The 22,521-nt window shown below is 48.0% G+C and overlaps 1 pseudogene; it reads right to left on the bottom strand.

Annotated features, from left to right (window-relative positions):
• Positions 1-2,500: 2,500 nt before the first annotated feature.
• Positions 2,501-12,185, bottom strand: LOC119922845 (annotated as a pseudogene).
• Between the last annotated feature and the right edge of the window lie 10,336 nt (positions 12,186-22,521).

Genomic DNA, 22,521 nt, shown 5'->3' with positions numbered 1-22,521 from the left:
GGGCTTGGGAGCCAGAGGTCATGGGTTCTAATCCCAGCTCTGCCACTTGTCAGCTGTGTGACTTCAGGCAAGTCACTTCACTTCTCTGGGACTCAGTTACCTCATCTGTGAAAAAGGGATTAAAACTGTGAGCCCCACGTGGGACAATCTGATCACCTAATATCCCCCCCCACCAGCGCTTAGAACAGTGCTTTGCACATAGTAAGAGCTTAACAAATGCCATCATTATTTTTACTATTATTATGTTGTCCCACGTGGGGATCACAGTCTTAACCCCTTTTTACAGATGAGGTAAATGAGGCACAGAGAAGTTAATGACTTGCCCAAAGTCACACAGTAAGTCACTACACATCCTACACTCTACACTGAATGTCCCCGACAGGATTTCCCTCTCCTTTTGTCCTGGCATTGCTATAAAATCGGGATTGAGAAAAACTATGGGTGAAAACAACAACAGCCTTGAACTAATGTACCTGAGATCATTTCCTCTTCAACCACTCCCGGGTGTTCCTGTCAGGCCACAGCAGGATCACATAGCACTTGTGGATCAAGATGCAGCTGAGAAGCCCAGCACCAGATGCCAAGCCCCAGGTGAGACAGCCACTGTATCCAAACTGATTATTATCTTTGTACCCTACCACCTAGTACAATCCATGGTTTACAGTAAGTGCTTAACAAATACCACACACAAAAAGACCTTTTCCCCCAAGGGTCATTCATTCATTCAGTCATATTTATTGAATGCTTACTGTGTGAAGAACACTTTACGAAGCACTTGGGAGAGTACAGTTCAACAATAAACAGACACATTCCCTGCCCACAAAAAGTTTCAAGTCTAGAAGGGTAGAAAGACATGTACATAAATACATAAATTACAGATCTGTATTTAATTGCTCTGAGGCCGGGAAGGGGGAAGAACAAAGGGAGGAAGTTAGGGTAAAGCAGAAGGGAGTGGGAGAAGAGGAAAGGAGGGCTTAGTCAGGGAAGGCCTCTTGGAGGAGATATGCCCTCAATAAGGCCTTGAAGAAGGGGAGAGTAATTGTCCCTCGGGTTTGAGGTGTGAAGGTGCTCCAGGCCACAGGCAGGTTGTGGGTAAGGGGTTGGTAGTAAGATAGGTGAGATTGAGACACGATGAGGAGGTTAGTATTGGGGGAGTGAAGTGTGTGGGCTGGATTGTAGAAAGAGAGTAACGAGGTGAGATATTAGGGTGCAAGGTGGTGGAATGCTTTAAAGAAAATAGTGAAGAGTTTTTGTTTGATGTGGAGGTGTTTCGGCAACCACTGGAGGTGTTTGAGGAGTGGGTGACACGGCCAGAACATTTTGGTAGAGAAATGATCTGGCCAGAAGAGTAAGTATGAACTAGAGAAGAGCGAGACAAGAGACTGGGAGGTCAGCAAGGAAGCTGTTGCAGTAATCCAGGCAGGATAGGATGAATGATTTAATTACTGTGGTAGCAATTTGCATGGAAAAGAAAGGATGGATTTTAGCAATGTTGTGAAGGTGGGAACAACAGGATTTAGTGATGGCTTGAATCTGCGGGATGAAGAAAAAGAAGAGTCAAGGAAATGCCAAGGTAATGGGCTTGTGAGACAGGAAGGATGGTGGTGCCATCTATAGTGATAAGAAAGTCAGGGGAAGGACAGAATTCGGGTGGGAAGATAAGGACTTCTGTTTTGGACATTTTAAGCTTGAGGTGATGGGAGGACATCCAGCTAGAGATGTCTTGAAGGCAAAAGGAAATATGACTGCAGAAAGGGAGAAGGATCATGGCTGGAGATGTAGATTTGGGTACCACCCTCATAGAGGTGGTAGTTGAAGCCATAGGAGTGACTGCGTTCTCCAAGGGAGTGGGTATAGTTGGAGAATAGAAGGGGACCCAGAACTGAACCTTGAACAACCCCCACAGTTCGGGGGTGGGATGCAGAGGAGGAACCCATTAAGAAGCCTGAGAATGAACAGCTAGAGAGATGAGGAGAACCAAGAGAGGACAGAATCAGGGAAGCCAAGGTTGGATAACATTTCCAGGAGAAGGGAGTTAGGGAGTGCCTTCCCCTCGACCCCCACCCCCACCCCACCAGCTCCAAAAATCTGGCATCCCAGGAGCTTCTGTGAATTTCTCCACCATTCCCACCAGAACCTGTCCTGCAAGGACAATTGTCCAAGACCCTTGGGAGTTGTGTCTCCAGAGCAACCATGCACTGCACTAGGGATTATTTGATCCTAATATGCAGTGGTCTCCAGGACAACCAGGCAGGTGATGTCAGCCTTCTCTGTAAGAATCCAGCCTCGGGGAGGGAAGAGCCCAGAAGGCCAGGGGACAAACACCCCAGTGATCCACGGAGCATCCAGTCCTGACCTCTGACTCAGGTTGGCCACCAAATCCTTGCTGGATGTCCCTGACAGGATTTCCCTCTCCTTTTGTCCTGCCATTGCAATGAAATCAGGGTTGGGAAAAATGTTGGGAGATAACAACAACAGCCTTGAACTAATGTACTGGAGATCATTTCCTCCTCAAACACTCCCTAGTGTTCCTGTCAGGCCGCAGCAGTATCACGTAGCACTTGGGGACAAAGATGCAGCCGAGAAGCCCGGCACCAGAGGCCAAGATGGAGAAGATCTCCGCGGCTACTCTGGCCTTCCCCTTGGTGCTGTGCTATGCGGGGAGGAACGAGCCCCAGACGCTGCAGAACACCAGCATGCTGAATGTGATGAACCTGGCCTCGTTGAAGTTGTCGGGCAGCCTCCTGGCCAGGAAAGCCACAGTGAAGCTCACCAGGGCCAGAACGCCCAGGTAGACCAGAGGGCAGTAGAAGGCAGTCCCAGAGCCCTCGTTACACTCAACAATGATGAGTCTGGGCTCGGAGTGCGTGTCCACCTACAGGAAGGGGGGAGCGGTGCCCAACCAGATCATGCAGATGTTCACCTGGACTAGGGAACAGGACAGGACTGCTGAGGTCTAGGCTCTGGGCCCCACCCACCTCCTGACCCTGCTCCCCAAGCTCGTGGTCCTGAAGGCCAGAACTACGGTGAAGGAGTTTGCTAAGGTGGAGGAGATGTCCACGGTGAACACAACCCCAAAGGCCATTTTTCGAAGGAGGCAGGAGGCTGGTGTGGGTTGGCCAGTGAAGGTCAGAGCACAGAGAAAGCAGAGCATGAGGGAGAGGAGAAGGCTGTAGCTGAGATTGTGGTTATTGGCTCGGACTATGGGGGTCTGTCGGTGCTTAATGAAGACCCCGAAAACCAGGGCTGTGAGGAGAGAGAAACAGAGAGACGTGCAGACCAGAATCAGTCCCAAAGCTTCCTTTTGGGACAGGAAAGTCACCATTTTGTGGAGGCAGCCATCTCTCTCCATGTTTGAATACTGATCATCGGGACACTTCACACAGTGCTCTGCGTCCGAAAGGAAAGAATCATTCAGTCACTCAATCAATCCATAGTAGTCATTGAGTGCTCAGTGTGTGCAGAATGCTGTACTAAGTGCTTGCAGGAGTACAGTGCAACAGCGTGAGTAGACACGTTACTTGCCCAGAAGTTCACAGTATAAAAGGGAACACAGACTGTAATATATATATAAATTAATAAATAATGGATAGGCACATAAGTGCTCTGGGGTTGAGGGTGGGGTAAATATCAAGTGTATACAGCAGGAGGAAAAGAAGAAGGAACAGAGACCTACTACCCCTTATAGCACATATTTCCCTCCCCCAGGTCAGGGTCACAGCCCAAGTTGGGATTTTTGCCTCTACATCAAACCCGACCTGTCTGGTCTGAGCACTATCTCCTACCCCTATCCCCCCTACCCCCACTCCGAGTGCCTAGTTCGTGTTTTCAATCCCTTGCTCTCGCCCTGCACTCACACCAGTCCATGGGCATGTAACTGCTGAGGAAAGACTCCTGGACATCTGTGTCTGTCATCAGGCATAGCTATCTCTTGTATGCCTCCAGGCTTTACCGCTGCCTGTCTCTGTCTCCCCACGCCCCAGGTCTCTCACCATCTTGTTCGTGTCCACAGTCTGTGGGACAGTGAAACCGTTTGGGGGCAGACTGTGGTCGTGCAAAGAGCTGGGTCTCTGCACACACCTACCTGTCTAGTTGGAAATCTCCCCCTCTGGGCACCGGACACAAAAATAGCAGTAAATGGCCACCCCTTTCTGGGCAAGGTGTTTCTGAATCCGGGTCCACAGTTCCTGCTGCACCGTGAACGTGGAGCCTGAATTCTCATGACAAGGGACAGTGACACCATGAGTGGAGTTCCACAGCCCCGTACCTACTTGAGTGATCTTGGAACCCTCCCACCAAGAGTCTTCCCCACAACCTCCCTACAAGTTTGAACTCCAACAAGGGCAGGGCTACAGCTACCCCCTTCTCCACCTCCCTGCTTTTCCTCCTCCCCGCTCAGAGTCTGGGGCTGCAGGGAACCAGGGGGACCAAGTCCCATTTATAATCCATAGAGAAGGTCATTCTGAGCCTACTCCAGGGTCAAGAATAATTTCCAGACATTCCTTCCTCCTCCCACCCTTGCTCACTGCAGGAAGGTTTCTTGCCCCGACCTCCACCGCCACCCCCGTGCCCCCACCCGACAGCATAAACCTTAAATTCTTGACTGTATTCGGAAAGTTGTGTCTGAAAACCGTGCCAGGAAGGTGCAAGGTTCCGAACAGATGAATACTAAAGTATTTTCATTTATCTTTGGCCGTCTTGGGGCTGCCATTCCACTCCTGGAGTTCTCACTAGGGAAATTGCTCTGAGATTCCCAGTTCACCAAGTGTGGTTGCTGTGATCATCAGTATGTGATCTCACCGTGACTATGTGGGGATCACATTCCTAGGTGACCCTTTGGCAGGGTGACACACCCATAACCAACTCAAGCCCTTGGAGATGACTAGAGGGAAGCCATGACAGTTCAGGCCTCTCTCCACATGAACCCCCCTCTGAAAGAGCCAATCCCTACCTAACCCAGCCCAAGAGATGGCCAAGCAAAGACACCAGCAATTACCATCTCCCCACCAGGACACCTGGGACCCAGCTCTCATGGTGATCTCTTCATGTCAGGCTGTATGGATTTAAGGCTCAGCTGAGGCTCTTCAGCATCAGTGGCACTCACCGGACTGCTACGTTGCATCCCCAGAGCCCCATGCCACGGAGAAGCAGTATGGTGTAGTGAATAAAGTACAGACCTGGGAGTCGGAAGGTTATAGGTTCTAATCCCATCTCTGTCACTTGTCTGCTGTGTCATCTTAGGCAAGTCACTTAACTTATCTCTGTCTCAGTTCCCTCATTTGTGAAATGGGGATTGAGACTGTGGATAGGGACATGGGATAGGGACTTTGTCCAACCCCATTTACTTGTATCCACCACAGTACTTAGTACAGTGCCTGGAACAAAGTAAGCACTTGGGAAATATCATTATTATTATTATTATTATTATTATTGGCAGGGAGCAGTCTGGAGGGAGGGCACTAGGCTGGCATCAGATGGCATCATATGACAGGGGAGAGAGGACCGATATCATTTTGAGTTGTAGCTCCTCCCCTTCGCCTCGGGATTGGCAGAATTAATAGGACCCCCAAGCACCTCCACCTGGGCCTAGTTTGAGTGTTTAATTGCCCCTGATGTGTCTGACTACAGTCCCCTCTACCCCTTTTAGTCTCAGATCATTCTCCCCTTGAGGATCAAGGTCAATGTTTCTTCGCACTAGCCCTCCTCCCCCTTCCCTTTCCTTCCCTTCCTTCGAAGCCCACATTATTCGCCTCTACCACCCCCTCCAGATTCTTGTAGCCGTCATCTACCGCCCTCCCGGCCCCACATCCAACTTCTTTAACGACTTTGACCCCTTCCTCACCTTCCTTCTCTCCTTCTCCATGCCCACTCTGATCCTCGGAGACTTCAATATCCACATGGATATCCCTAACGACTCCTCTGCCGCCCGCATTCCATCTCTCCTTGACGCTGCCAACCTCTTCCTCCACCTCACCTCGCCCACTCACCAACTTGGTCATACCCTCGACCTCATCATCTCCTACCGCTGCACTGTGTCCACCCTCACCAACTCTGTAATCCCTCTCTCTGATCATAATCTTCTCACCTGCCTCCTCACTCACACTCCTTTTCCCTGTAAATCCGTATTACTCCCTCACAGAGATCTCCGCTCTCTGGACCCCACCCATCTTTTGGAGCGCCTCACACCCCACCTCGCCGCCCTCTCCTCTCCACCCAGTCTTGATGATCAGATTACTGCTCTCAACTCTACCCTTTCTACTCAGCTAGACTCACTCGCTCCCCTTTCCCTTCGCCGCTCTCGCACCACTAACCCACAGCCCTGGATCACTGCCACTGTCCGCCTCCTTCGCTCTTATGCTCGAGCTGCCGAACGCTGCTGGCGAAAGTCTAAACACCATGCCAACCTCGTTCACTTCAAGTTTATCCTTCCCTGCCTTAACTCAGCCCTCTCTTCTGCCAGACAAAACTATTTCTCCTCCCTTATTGACACCCATGTCCATCACCCCCGCCAGCTCTTCCGTACATTCAACTCCCTTCTCAGGCCCCCGGTTCCTCCCCCTCCTCCTTCCCTCACCCCCAACGACCTGGCCTCCTACTTCATTAACAAAATTCAATCCATCAGGTCCGACCTCCCCAAAGTCTCTTCCCCCCTTTCTCCAACCCCCCGGCTCTCAACACTCTCTGCTACTCTCCCATCCTTCCCAGCGGTATCCTCAGAGGAACTCTCCTCCCTCCTCTCAAGTGCTACTCCGGCCACCTGTGCTTCTGACCCCATTCCCTCTCATCTTATGAAATCTCTCGCTCCATCCCGTCTCCCCTCCTTAACTTCCATCTTCAACCGCTCACTCTCCACTGGTTCCTTCCCCTCTGCCTTCAAACATGCCCATGTCTCTCCCATCCTAAAAAAAACCTCTCTTGACCCCACCTCACCCTCTAGTTATCGTCCCATATCCCTCCTACCATTCCTTTCCAAACTCCTTGAACGAGTTTTCTACACGTGCTGCCTAGAATTCCTCAACAACCACTCTCTCCTCGACCCCCTCCAGTCTGGCTTCTGTCCCCTTCATTCCACGGAAACTGCCCTCTCAAAGGTCACCAATGACCTCCTGCTTGCCAAATCCAACGGCTCATATTCTGTCCTAATCCTCCTCGACCTCTCAGCTGCCTTTGACACTGTGGACCACCCCCTTCTCCTCAACACGCTATCTGACCTTGGCTTCACAGACTCCGTCCTCTCCTGGTTCTCCTCTTATCTCTCCGGTCATTCTTTCTCAGTCTCTTTTGCAGGCTCCTCCTCCCCCTCCCATCCTCTTACTGTGGGGGTTCCCCAAGGTTCAGTGCTTGGTCCCCTTCTGTTCTCAATCTACACTCACTCCCTTGGTGACCTCATTCGCTCCCACGGCTTCAACTATCATCTCTACGCTGATGACACCCAGATCTACATCTCTGCCCCTGCTCTCTCCCCCTCCCTCCAGGCTCGCATCTCCTCCTGCCTTCAGGACATCTCCATCTGGATGTCTGCCCGCCACCTAAAGCTCAACATGTCGAAGACTGAGCTCCTTGTCTTCCCTCCCAAACCTTGTCCTCTCCCCGACTTTCCCATCTCTGTTGACGGCACTACCATCCTTCCCGTCTCACAAGCCCGCAACCTTGGTGTCATCCTCGACTCCGCTCTCTCATTCACCCCTCACATCCAAGCCGTCACCAAAACCTGCCGGTCTCAGCTCCGCAACATTGCCAAGATCCGCCCTTTCCTCTCCATCCAAACCACTACCCTGCTCATTCAAGCTCTCATCCTATCCCATCTGGACTACTGCACCAGCCTTCTCTCTGATCTCCCATCCTCATGTCTCTCTCCACTTCAATCCATACTTCCTGCTGCTGCCCGGATTATCTTTGTACAGAAACGCTCTGGGCATATTACTCCCCTCCTCAAAAATCTCCAGTGGCTACCAATCAATCTGCGCATCAGGCAGAAACTCCTCACCCTGGGCTTCAATGCTCTCCATCACCTCGTCCCCTCCTACCTCACCTCCCTTCTCTCCTTCTACTGCCCAGCCTGCAACCTCCGCTCTTCCACCGCTAATCTCCTCACTGTACCTCGTTCTCGCCTGTCCCGCCGTCGACCCCCGGCCCACGTCATCCCCCGGGCCTGGAATGCCCTCCCTCTGCCCCTTCGCCAAGCTAGCTCTCTTCCTCCCTTCAAGGCCCTGCTGAGAGCTCACCTCCTCCAGGAGGCCTTCCCAGACTGAGCCCCTTCCTTCCTCTCCCCCTCGTCCCCCTCTCCATCCCCCCATCTTACCTCCTTCCCTTCCCCACAGCACCTGTATATATGTATATATGTTTGTACATATTTATTACTCTATTTATTTATTTATTTATTTTTTACTTGTACATTTCTATCCTATTTATTTAATTTTGTTGGTATGTTTGGTTCTGTTCTCTGTCTCCCCCTTTTAGACTGTGAGCCCACTGTTGGATAGGGACTGTCTCTATGTGTTGCCAATTTGTACTTCCCAAGCGCTTAGTACAGTGCTCTGCACATAGTAAGCGCTCAATAAATACGATTGATTGATTGATTGATTGATTTGCCACCTAAGTGTTCATTCCCAGCACTAGTTACAATGTTGTGCACACAGTAAGAACTCCCTCAATACAATCATTACTAGAAGTCTGGAACTACTGCCCCAGGAAACCTGGGAATTCCCATTGGCTGTTTACCTGAGAGGATCCCCCGGGCCACATGACTATTGCTTCATTGATGAAAACATCTTTGACAGGGGGTGCCTGGGGGTCCACCTTCCCGACTTTCACCAACTCACAAATTCCATTGGAAAAGATCACAAAGTTCAGAATCTCAAATTTTCCAGTATATCTGTGGTTCTCATCCAGAATCATTGGTTCCCCCGCAGGGTTGTCAAGCTGGACTTCAATCAGAAACTCATGGAGCTGAAATGGATAAAAGGAAGCTCTGGAGACTCCTGACTCCAGGGAAGGTGAGATTAGCTGCAATGGAGTTTGATGTGTTCAGTTGGTTGTTTGATAGTACAGTGCTTAGTACAGTGCTCTGCACACAGTAAGCACTCAATAAATCCGATTGAATGAATGAATGAATGATATAATTTGTTAAGCACTTACTATGTGTAAAACATTTTTCCAAGTGCTGGGGTAGGTGCAAGTCATTTAGGTCAGACACAGTCCCTGTCTGGCATGGGTTTCACAGTCTTCAGTGGGAGGCAGAACAGGAATTGAATCCCCGTTTTATAGTTGAGAAAACTGAGGGACAGAGAAGTTAAGTGACTTGTCCAAGATCACACAACTAACAATTGGAACAGCAATTGGTAGAGTTGGGATTAGAACCTAGGTCCTCGGACTCTCAAGCCCACGCTCTTTCCACCTGGCCATGCCGACAGTTGGGTCAGTGATTCAGAGGTTGGGATTGGATGGCGAAATTTCCCCTATGTGACAACTGAAAGTCAGCATGACTTAGTGGAAAGCACTATGGCCTGGGAGTTGTAAGGCCTGGGTTCTAATCCTGGCTCTGCCACTTGCCTGCTGTGTGACCTAGGGCAAGTCACTTAACTTCCTGCATCTCAACTGTTTCATCTGTAAAATGAGAATTCAATACCTCTTCTCCCTACCACTTCAACTGTGGGTCCTAAGTGGGACAGGACTGTTTCTGTCTTCATTATCTTGTATCAACATTCATGTTTAATAAAGTGCTTGGCACCGAGTAAGAATTTGGCAAATATCATTATCATCATGACTTCCGAAGGAAAGTGAAACTGGTTGTCAAAAAAGGAGACCAGGAGCCTGGAAGCAGTCATCCCAAAGGGAGGTGATTTCTGCTCTCCCACCTTTGCCCCTGCTGATGGCTCTGCTTCTCCAGATCCCTCTTCCTCCCTCCCACCTCAGCCACCCTTCCCAGGAGTCAGGGTAGTCTTTGTCTCTCCCTCTCCCTCTCTCTTGACATGAAAGAGAGAACAAAGAAGGTAACCCAGGAACAACTGACCTCTTCATGAGAATATTCTCCATCTCATCCATACATAGACAAGGAGGAGGAAGGGGAAGGGCATTGTTGTCTATCAATAAGGGACAGCCCCACCCCAGTACAAGTTACCCTGCTGACCCCTTGAACTCTGCAGTTAGTTTGTGGAGACTGGGAGCAGGGAGCAGTGCACAGGAGAGACAAGGGCAGGGGTGATAACTGAGATGATGAGGATGGAGACATATGAAGCTGTGCTCTGTGACCACCCCCTAAACCCCACCATCTCCAATGGGACAGCATTGGTTATTCTAATGGATATAAATTTGAAGAAAGCAGTACTCATGGTGATAGTCACCATCTGAGCACATGGGTGGATGAAAAGTCCATTCTGAGATGCATGGTCCCAGCCAAAATGGCTCTCCCGTGTCATGTTCTTAGGTTTAACGTTTGCAGCTCATATAACTGTGTTCTCCTTTCCCTGAAATGGATAAACTACATCCTAAATCAGTATTTGCATCAATAATAATTGTGAATTTCAAGTTCTTTATTCAATCAATTGTATTTATTAAATGCTTACTGTGTGCAGAACACTGTACTAACGCTTGGAAAGTACAATTCAGCAACAAATAGACGCAATCCCTAACCAACAATGGGCTCACAGTGTAGAAGGGGGAGACAGACAGCAAAACAAACTGAAACAAGTAAACTGGCATCAATTGCATCAATACAAAATAAATAGAATTGCAGTTATATAAATAGACAGATAATGTATCTACCAACTCTGTTGTGCTGCACATGACCAAGAAGTTAATACAGTGCTCAGCACACAGAAAGCATTCAGTAAGTACTATTGTTTAATTGATTGATTAATTTTGCAAGGATGTGTCTGGCTGGGCCAGTTGAAACACCACTGATTATAGTTAAAAGAAACCGCTTTTTATTGTCCAAACCTTAGCTACAGTTTAACCAGATGCCCAAGAGGGATTTCTTGCATTAAGGCAGTGTTTCTCCATTCTCCTACCTGCGATTTTATTTCAATGCCGGGATTTCTAGGACCGGGTCTCTGAACCCAGTCCTGTATATGTCAGAGGTTAATGGATGAGGTTTCTCTGAAGGAGTAAGTTTCGACAAGGCCTTCCACTTCTTAACTTCGGAAGGGCCTTCCTCTTGTGACCTCTAGACTGAAAGCTCCTTGTGCACAGGGAATGTTTAGACCAACTCTGTTGTAATGTACTTTCCTAAATGCTCAGGACTATGCTATGAACAGAGTAAGCTCTTTACAAACACCACTGGTCAACTGATAGATTATGCTGCTCTCTATGGCAGTGGGAGAATATTACCTGCCATGGACGAGGCAACAGGTAGTCCCCATTTTCCAGTGAGTCCAGATCTGAGCTGGATAGGAAAAAGTCCTGGAGACCCTGGGCCACGGGGTATATGGCGTTGTACAAACTGTAACTCAGGGCAGATATTGTCAGAGAAAAAATGTGCACAGGCAGCATCTCCAAAGAAGCATTTTCTGAGCATTTTCTCCACACAGTTCAGGCAATGAAAAGGAACAGTCAAAGACAGACTCCCAGAATTCCTTCAAGATAATGGCTTCTGGATATTTTGCTGGTTTAACTGTCTGTAAAAAATCTCTGAAACCAGGACCCTCTTTAGCAATGTTCACCAGAGTCGAAGTCCCATGAAAATCATAGCTGTTTGTTGCATACATTGTGTTCAAAGTAACGTCCCAGTGAAAGATGGTGGCCCAAACCATCTGGGACAGTCCAAAAATCTCTATGACAAATCTCAGGAAGTTCAGGGACTCTGCATCCACATAGGCAGCCATTACTGAAGCTGATGTAGGCATGACACTGGAGTAGATTCCCCGGGCAGAATATAAGTTGAATTTTCCACTAGGGATCTTCTTGGTAAAAGCTGCACAAACAACGTTCCTGACCATCTCCCTGGTCACATCCAAGAGGAATCTCTGTCCTCTCATATCACCTGACACCACGAACCCCACCTAGGTCCAGCTGAAATGCACCATTAACCGGACCATCCCTCGAGGCAGAGAGGAGATCCTGGGGGACACCTGATAGAGAGATGGAAACTGTACCTTGTCACTCAGGATCAGGTCAAATGGGCCATAGGTGATCCGGATAGAGAACAACAGAACTAAGTGGGAGGTGTTAGAATGTAGCAAATCCATCAAAACTATTTACTTGGCTCCTGCTTTGGAAAGCACACTGTTCATACCACCAGGGAAAAGATAAGATAAAGGCAAAAAGCAGCAATACCTACCCTAAAACAGGTTTTAGTCAATTAGTCCAATTCATTGAGCATTTACTGTGTGGAGATCACTGGAAGAGTTAAATAAAACAGGGCTAGTAAGCATGTTTCCTGCCCACAATGAGCTAACATAGGAGGAGACAGACACTGAAATAAATTATGGATATTTATATAAGTGCTGTTGGGAGGATGGGATGAATGAAGGGTACAGAGCTAATCAGAAGAGAGTTGCAAAGGTCAGAGGGTATAGGGGACATGAAGGTCTATTCAGGGAAGGCTCCTTGGAAGGGATGTGGTTTTAGAAAGGCTTTGAAGGTGGAGAGAGTGATCATCTGACAAATATGAAGGAGTACAGAGTTCTGGGCCAGAGACAGGATGTGGGTGAGGGGTCAGGAGTGAGGTAGACAAGATCAAAGTACATTGAGCAGGTTGACAGTAGTGAGGGAAGGGTGTGAGCTGGGTTGTAGTAGAAAATCACCTCTATGCTGATGACACCCAAATCTACAACTCCAGCCCTGATCACTCTCCCTCTCTACATTTCCTCCTGCCTTCAAGATATCTCTACTAGGATGCCCTCTTGAATTGCCCCCTGCCTTCCAGACATCTCTACTAGGATATCCTCCTCTCACCTCAAACTTAATATGGCTAAAAAATAACTTCTTATATTCCCACCCAAACCCTGTCCACCTGTTCACTTTCCTGTCGGTTGATGGCACCGCCATTTGTCAGTCAATCAATCAATCAGTCGTATTTATTGAGCGCTTACTGTGTACAGAGCACTGTACTAAGCGCTTGGGAAGTACAAGTTGGCAACATATAAAGACGGTCCCTACCCAATACTGGGCTCACAGTCTAGAAGGGGGAGACACAGAACAAAACCAAAAATATTAACAAAATAAAATAAATAGAATAGATATGTACAAGTAAGATAAATAAATGAATAGAGTAATAAATATGTACAAACATATATACATATATACAGGTGCTGTGGGGAAGGGAAGGAGGTAAGGCGGGGGGGACTGGAGAGGGGGAGGAGGGGGAAAGGAAGGAGGGGGCTCAGTCTGGGAAGGCCTCCTGGAGGAGGTGAGCTCTCAGTAGGGCCTTGAAGGGAGGAAGAGAGCTAGCTTGGCGGGTGTGGGGAGGGAGGGCACTCCAGGCCAGGGGGATGACGTGGGCCGGGGGTCGATGACGGGACAAGCGAGAACGAGGCACGGTGAGGAGATTAGTGGCAGAGAAGCAGAGGGTGCGGGCTGGCCTGTAGAAGGAGAGAAGGCAGGTGAGGTAGGAGGGGGCAAGGTGATGGAGAGCCTTGAATCCGAGGGTGAGGAGTTTCTGCCTGATGCGTAGGTTGATTAGTAGCCACTGGAGATTTTTGAGGAGGGGAGTAACATGCCCAGAGCGTTTCTGGACAAAGACAATCCGGGCAGAGGCGTGAAGTATGGATTGAAGTGGGGAGAGACAGGAGGATGTGAGATCGGAGAGGAGGCTGATGCAGTATTCCAGACGGGATAGGATGAGAGCTTGAACGAGCAGGGTAGCAGTTTGGATGGAGAGGAAAGGGCGGATCTTGGCAATGTTGTGGAGCTGAGACCGGCAGATTTTGGTGACGGCTTGGGTGTGAGGGGTAAACGAGAGAAAGGAATCGAGGATGACACCAAGGTTGCGGGCTTGTGAGACGGGAAGGATGGTAGTGCCGTCAACAGTGATGGGAGAGTCAGGGAGAGGGCAGGGTTTGGGAGCGAAGACAAGGAGTTCAGTCTTGGACATGTTGAGTTTTAGGTGGCGGGCAGACATCCAGATGGAGATGTCCTGAAGGCAGGAGGAGATACGAGCCTGGAGGGAGGGGGAGAGAACAGGGGCAGAGATGTAGATTTGGGTGTCATCAGCGTAGAGATGATAGTTGAATCCATGGGAAGGAATGAGGTCACCAAGGTAGTGAGTGTCCTGTCTCACAAACCCGTAACCGTAACCTGTCTCCTAGACCCCCTTCAGTCTGGTTTCCATTCCCTACACTCCACCGAAACTACCCTCTCAAAGGTCACCAATGACCTCCTTCTTGCCAAACCAATGGTTCCTACTCTATCATAATCCTCCTCGACCTCTCAGCTGCCTTTCACATTGTGGATCATCCCCTTCTCCTCAACACGTTATCCAACCTTGGCTTCACTGACTTCATCCTCTCCTGGTTCTCCTCTTATCTCTCTGGCCGTTCATTCTCAGTCTCCCTCACGGGTTCCTCCACCCCCTCCCATTCTCTTGCAGTAGGGGTGCCACAAGGTTCAGATCATTGTCCCCTTCTGTTCTCCATCTATACTCACTCCCTTGGTGAACACATTCCCTCCCACTGCTTCAAGTATTCCTTCTACTCTGATGTCACCCAAATCTACAACTCCTCCCCTGTTCTCTCTCCCTCCCTCCAGGCTCATATCTCCTGCCTTCAGGACATCTCCAACTGGATGTCTGCTTGCCATTTAAAACGCAACATATCCAAGACTGAGCTCCTTATCTTCCCTCCGAAACCTTGTCCTCTCCCTGACTTTCCCATCACTGTGGACTGCACTACCATCCTTCCTGTCTCACAAGCCCACAACCTTGGTGTGGTGTCATCGTTGACTCCGATCTCTCATTGACCCCACACATCCAATCTGTCACCAAACCTGCCTGTCTCACCTCCACAAGCATCGATATTATCTGCCCTTTCCTCTCCATCCAAACTGCTACCTTGCTGGTTCATGCTGGTGCTGCTCTCATCCTATCCCTACTGGATTACTGCATCAGCCTCATTTCTGATCTACCATCCTCCTGTCTCTGCCTGCTTCAGTCTGTACTTCACTCTGCTTTCCGGATTATCTTTCTACAGAAACGCTCTGGGAATGTCACTCCCCTCCTCAAAAATCTCCAGTGGTTGCCTATCTACCTTTGGTTGAAGCAAAAACTCATTATTGGCCTCAAAGCTCTCCATCATCTTGCTCCCTCTTACCTCACCTCCCTTCTTTCCTTCTAGAGCCCAGCCCACACACTCTGCTCCTCTGCCGCTAAGCTCCTCATTGTGCCTTTTTCTCACCTGTCCTGCCATCGAGCCCTGGCTCACATCCTACCTCTGGCCTGGAATGCCCTCCCTCCACACATCAGCCAAATTAGCTCTCTTCCTCTCTTCAAAGCCCTACTGAGAGCTCATTTCCTCCAGGAGGCCTTCCCAGACTAAGCCCTCCCTTATTCTCTCCTCCTCCTCCCCTCCCTATCGTCCTCACACCCTCCCTCTGTCATACCCCTTCCTCCTCCCCACAGCACCTGTGTATATTTGTACACATTTATCACTCTGCTTATTTTATTAATGATGTGTATATATCTATAATTCTATTTATTTTGATGGTATTGACACCTGTCTACTTGTTTTGTTTCGCTTTCTGTCTCCCCCCTCTAGACTGTGAGCCCATTGTTGGGTAGCTACTGTCTCTATATGTTGCCGAATTGTACTTTCCAAGCGCTTAGTACAGTGCTCTGCACACAGTAAACACTCAATAAATTCGATTGAATGAATGAATGAATGAACCTTGACATTATCCTTGAAACCTCTCTTTCATTCAACCCACATATTCAAGCCCTCACTTCATCCTGACAGTTCTACCATCACGACATTGCTAAAATCTGCCCCTCCCTCTCCATCCAAACTGTTGCAACATTAATGCAAGAACTTATTCTATCCTGCCTTGATTAATGTTATCCGCCTCCTTGCTGACCTCCCTGCCTCCTTTCTCTCCCCATTCCACTGCATACTCTACTCTGCTCTACTCTACCATTTTGCTTCAAAAATGTTCTGACCATGTTTTTCCACTCCTCAAGAAACTCAAGTGGCTGCCCATTCACCTCTGCATCAAACAAAAGGTCCTCACCATTGATTTTAAAGCACTAAATCGCTTTGCCCCCTCCTACCTGGTCTCCCTACTCTCCTACTACAATCCAGCTCATACACGCCGATCCTCTAATGCTAACATTCTAGTTGTACTTTGATCACATCTTTCTCGCTGCCGACCTCTTGCTCACTTCCTACCTCAGGCCTGGAACACCCTTCCTCCTCGTATCAAACAGATAATCGCACTCCCCCACTTCAAAGCCTTATTGAAGGCACATCTCCTTCCAAGAAGCCTTCTCTGACTAAGCCCTCCTCTCCTCTTCTCCCACTCCCTTCTGTGTCTCCCTGACTTGCTCTATTCATTTATCCTCCTTCCTATCACCACTGCACATATGTATAGATCTGTAATTTATTTATTCATTTATTTATTTATATTAATGTCTGTCTCCCCCACTAGGCTGTGAGCTCATTATGAGCAGGGAGCGTATGTGTTTCTTGTATTGTACTCTCCCAAGTTCTTAGTACTGTGCTTTGTATACAGTAAGAGCTCAATAAATACAATCGAATGAATGAATGAAAAGCAAGATAAGATAGGAAGGGGCAAGTGATTTCGTATAATGAAGTCTATGGTAAAGAGTTCATTTTTGATGAGGAAGTTGATGGGCAATCACTAGAGGTTCATTGAGGAGTGGCAAAACATGGGCTGAATTGTTTTTTTACAAAAATGATACAGGCAGCCAGAGTGAAATATGGACTGGAGTGGGCAGAGACAGGAGGTAGGGAAGACAGCAAGTAGGCTGATGTAGTATCCAAGGTGGAAGAGGGTAAGATCTTGGATTATCGTAGTAGCAGTTTGGCTGGAGAAGGAAGGGCAGATTTGATTGATGTTGTGAATTGGAAACAGATTGAATATGTGGTTTGAATGAGAGAAACAAGTCAAGAATAATGCCAAAGTTACAGGCTTGTGAGACAGAGAGGAAAATGATACTGTCTACAGGATGGGAAAGTCATGGAAAGGACAGGGCTTGAGTGGGAATATGAGGAATTCTGTTTTGGACATGTTAGTTTTGAGTTGTAAGCAGGACATCCAGGAAGTGATGTCATGAAAGCAGGGAAAATATGAAACTGCAAAGAAGGAGAGAGATCAAAGCTGGAGAGGTGAATTTGGGAATCATCAGCATAGAGATGGTAGTTGAAGCCATGAGAGTGAATGATTCTCCAAGGGAGTGAGTGTAGGTGGAGAAGAGAAGGGAACACAGAATTGAGCCTTGAAAGACTCCCACACCGAGGAATTGGGAGGAGGTTGAGGTGCCTGTGAAAGAGTCTGAGAAGCAGCAGCCAAAGAGATAGGAGGGAATCAAGAGAGGACAGTATCAATGAAGCCAAGTTTAGATCATATTTCCAGGAGAAGGCATTGGTCCACAGTGTCGAAGGGAGATGTGAAGTCATGAAGATAAGGATGGAGTAGAGGCTGTTGGATTTGGTAAGAAGGAGATCACTGGTGAGCTTTGAGAGGGCAGTTTCCATGGAGTGAAGTTGGCATAAGCAGCAAGGCTTAGTGGATAGAACACAGTCCTGGGAGTCAAAAGTACTGGGTTCTAATCCTGCCTCTGCCAGATGTCTGGTGTCTTGTCTTGAGCAAATCACTTAACTTCTCTGTGCCTCAGTTACCTTGTCTGTAAATTGGGGATTAAGACAGTAAACCCCATGTGGGACACTGATTGGGTCCCAACCTGACTAACTTGTATCTACTCCAGAGCATAGTACAGTGCCTGGAACATAATAAACATGTAACAGAAACTACTAAAAAAGCAAACTTCGTGGCGTGTCAAGGAGGGAAATGGAGGAGAGGAAGTGGAGACAGTGAGTGTGGACAACTCACTCATGGAATTTGGAAAGGAATGGAGGAGGGAGATGGAACAAGAACCAGAGAGAGATGAGGGGTCAGGAGAGGGTTATTTTTAGGATAGAGGATATACAAGACTATTTGAAAGCAGTGGGGAAGAAGCCATTGGAAAGAAGAAGCCATTGGAGAGTGAACAGTTGAAGATAGCAGTAGGGGAGGGAAGAAAGGAGGAGTTGAGTATTTCGATAAGGTGTAAAGAGATGGGGCCAGAGGAGCAGGAAGAAGGGGTAGATTGGGAGAGAAATCCATTAATCAGTTGCATTTATTGAGCATTTACGGTGTGCAGAGCACTGTACTAAGTGCTTGGGAGAGTAGAATATAAAAATGTAACTGACATTCCCTACCCACAATGAGCTTACAATCTAGAGGGGGACTTACGGTCTAGAGGAGGAATAGGAGATGTCTTCGTGAGATGCTTCAGGGAAACGTGGGAGAGTCAAAAAAAGGGACAGGAGGAGAGAAGAACCGGATAGGAACAGAGGAGATTTTAAAAAGAGCACCCCTGATAGTTCCAATTTTATCCAAAAAGACATGGCCAGGTGAGGGAAAAGAGATGGGTGGGGCGGGGTGACAGGGGATTGAGGAAGAAAACAACTGGCAAAGGCAATCGGCACGGTAGTCAATAAGGATGGAGCAACATTGTTGCCAGGTTGGGAAGAGGGCAAGTTAAAGCTGGTGAGATGCATCTGACGTGGACTAGGTTGGCCTGATATCTGGATTTCCACCAGCACAACTCCACGGCATGTCCACAGGAGAAAAAGAGGAGTGCTCTAGGGGTGATCCTGTACTGTGGGTTAGTGGTACAAGATTAGTAAAGGGAGAGGGGAGTGAGTGAGTTGAGTCCGTTAGAGAGGGTGGTGTTGAGGGTGTCAATTTGCACATCAAGGATAGGTAGTTTGAGTATGGAGACTCAGTACACAGTAAGTGCTCAATAAATACGATTGAATAAAAGAATAAATGGGGCATAACGAGGAGGTTGTGGTTGGATAGAATGTTGTCTAGTGAAAACAGAACACCTGGGTTCTAATCCCAGCTCAAAGTCACTCGGGCAAGTCACTTAACTTCTCTAGGCTTCGGTTCCCAATGGGGATTCAAAAAACCTGTTCTCCCCACAACTTAGACTGTGATCCCCATGTAGGACCCGACCATCTTGCATTACTATCCCCTGCTTCTATCTGGTCCTTTTCTCCTGTGCCCCTTCCTTGACTCTCCCATCTTTCTCTGAATTGTCCCAAGGAGAGATCTCCTGCTCCTCTTTAGACTGTAAGCCCTCCTCTAGATTGTAAGTTCTTTGTGGGTAGGGAAAATCTGTTATCTTGCTATGTCGCATCTCCCAAGCACTTAGTACAGTGCTCTGCACCAAGTAAGGAGAAGGCAAGGTAAAGCAGGTGAGATGCATCTGGTATGGACTAGGTTGGCCGGATATCTGGATTTCTGCCAGCACAACTCTACTGCATGTCCATGGGAGAAAAGGAAGAGTGCTTTTTGGGTGATCCTGTACTGAGGGTTAGTGGTACGAGATTGGTAAAGGGAGAGGGGAGTGAACAAGTTGAGTCCAGTAGAGAGGGTCGTGTTGAGGGTGTCAATTCATGAATCAAGGATAGATAGTTTGAGAATGGAAACTAAATGGGGCATAATGTCATGAGAAAATTGGTGCAGATTAAAAGAATGAAGTTCTTGATGGAGCACAGGAGAGAGTTCCCTGTGGGGGCAGGAAAAGGACAGGTGTCAGGTGATGAGGTTGGGTTTGGATAGAGTGTGATCTTGTGGAAAGAGAACACTTGAGTTATAATCCCAGCTCCAAGTCACTCGGGCAAGTCACTTAACTTCTCTAGGCCTTGGTTCCCAAAGGGTGATTCAAAAAACCTGTTCTCCCCACGACCTAAGCTGTGAGCCCCATGTGGGACCTGGTCATCTTGTAGGGCAAGCGTTTAGCCTATAATAAGCACTTAACAAACACCACAATTATTATTAATTATTACTACAGGGAAATGTCATAGTTGAGGAGGGGAGAGTTGGGGAGAGTGAGGCTAGTACAATCACTAGGGAGGATGAGATCGAGTGCATGTCCAAGGTGATGAGCGGGTCAGTGGAGTTGAGGAATAAGAGGAAGTAGGCAGTGGAAAGGTCTTTGGGAACATCCACATGGATATTGAAGTCCCCAAGGATCAATGTCGGGATGGAGAAAGAGAGAAATAATTTGAGAAAGAGATTCAAATGGCTCAGAAAGTTGGAGATGGGACTAGGATTAGTAACTGGATTGTGTGGTAGAGTCGAAGGGGGTGGTGGGGAGTCGAAGGGGGAATTGGAGGAGAGGAAGTGGAGGCAATAAGTATATACAACTCACAGATGGAGTTGGGAAAGGAATGTTAGGAGGGAGATGAAGCCATAACCAGAGGGATCTGGGGCCGGGGTGTGAGGGGTTAAGGGAGGTTTATTTTTGGGATAGGAAATACATGTGCACATAGGAAAGCAATGGAGAAGAAGCCACTGGAGAGTTAATAGGTGAAGGTGGAGGTCAGGGAGGAAAAAATGGAGAGGGCAAGTGTTTTGATCAGGTGCAAAGGGAGAGGAATGAATATAAGGAGTACATTTTGAGAGGAAGCAGGAGATCTCCTCTTGGAACGTTACAGGGAAAGATGGGAGAGTCAAAAAAGGGACAGAGGGACGGACTGGACAGGAGCAGGGGAGATTTTAGAGAGATCATCCCTGATGGTTTCAATTTTGTCCATAAAATATGTGGCCAAGTTAGGGACAAAGTTTAGGTGGGGTGGGGTGGCACGGGGTTTGAGGAGGGAATTAAGTGTCTGAAACACCTGGAAAGGGCAATGAGCATGGGAGTCAATAAGGATGGAGCAATATTGTTACCAGGCAGAGGAGAGGCCAGGATAGAGTGGCAAGAATGCATTTGACATGGATTAAGTTGATGTGATCTCTGGATTTCTGCCAGCATCACTCCACGGTATGTCCATGGGAGCAAAGGATGAAAGCTCTGGAGATGATTCAGTGCTGTGGGTTAGTGGTATGAGACAGGTGAAGGGATAGGGGAGAGAGCGAGTTGATTTCAATATAGAGGGTGGTGTTGAGGGTATCACGTTGTGCAATAAGGGTAGGTAGTTTGGGTAGAGAGCAGCGTGGAAAGCAGCACGGCTTAGTGGAAAAGGCCTGGGCTTGGGAGTCAGAGGTCGTGGGTTCGAATCCCGGCTCTGCCACTTGCCTGCCGTGTGACCTTGGGCAAGTCACTTAACTTCTCTGTGCCTCAGTTAACCTCATCTGTAAAATGGGGATTAAGATTGTGGGCCCCATGCAGGACAACCTAGTAACTTTGTATCTATCTCAGCGCTTAGAACAGTGCTTAGCACATAGTAAGCACTTAATAAATACCATTAATATTATTATTATAGAGACAAAATGGGGCATGATGACTTGACAAAATTGGTGCAGATTAAAAGATTCCCTGCCCAGAACTAACTTACAGTCTAGGGAAATCAGTAAGGAGGCCAATACAGGATCCTAGCTAGTAAACTATGGGTGGCCAGACCAGCTGATGGCCATTTGGATGGAACAGGAGTAGCCGGTTTGGGGAAATGCTGTGGAGGAAAAACCAGCAGCATCAATCAACAGGCTGGATGTGAGAGATGAAAGAGAACAAAGAATCAAATTTCATGCCACTACTGAGGGTCTTGGTGACAGAGAGGATGGTTGTGCTTTCAACTTCGATTGGAAACTTAAAAGGAGAAATTGATTTGGGAGGGAAAATGAAGACTTCACTTTTATTCTTATTGAAATTGATGCCCAAGGGAGCCATCTTTGCAGAGATCTCAGGGAGTGATGTGGGAATGTGAGATGACACAGGAAGTGGGAATTCGGTGTTATTGAGACAGCTTTGAGAGTTACCACATGGACTAGGTAAATGAAGGTAAATGAAGCCATAGTAGTGGATGAGTTCTCCAAAGTAGCAAGTGCAAAGTGAGATGACATGGGGAACAAGAATGGAGTGTTGAGTGACACCCAAGGTTGGGCGGTGAGAAACAGAAGAGACAGGGGAAGGGAGTGAGAAGGATCAGCCAGAGAGGCAGGAATAATACCAAAAGAGACTATGACAGAGAAAATAGTTTCGGGTAGTATTGCCAAAGGAGGTTGTGGTCCATGGAATCCAAGGTGATTGATAGGTAGAGGAATATTAGGATAAAATAGGTTTCTTATAGAGTGCTTCCTCAGTGGAGGAAAGTGGGCAGAAAGCAGATTGGAGTGGGTCAAGAGGGGAGTTGGAGAAGAGATAATGGAGGCAGAAGGGCAAAATATCTGATCGAGGAGACTTGACAAGAAAGGGAGCACAGACAAGATGGAGCAATATGTGCTGTGCATAATAGATCCAGGGAAAGTGTTCTGAGACTCAAGGAAATTTGCACATGATAGAGGTAGAGAAAAAAGAGCCCTCAGAGAGGGAACAGTTGAAGCTGGCAGGTAGGGAGATAGAAGGAGGATCATAGCAGT

This window comes from Tachyglossus aculeatus, unplaced genomic scaffold (genome assembly GCF_015852505.1).
Source record: "Tachyglossus aculeatus isolate mTacAcu1 unplaced genomic scaffold, mTacAcu1.pri scaffold_127_arrow_ctg1, whole genome shotgun sequence".
NCBI classification, from domain to species: domain Eukaryota; kingdom Metazoa; phylum Chordata; class Mammalia; order Monotremata; family Tachyglossidae; genus Tachyglossus; species Tachyglossus aculeatus.
The sequence above is the reverse complement of the archived record's forward strand: the minus strand, read 5'-3'. Positions and strand labels throughout refer to the sequence as shown.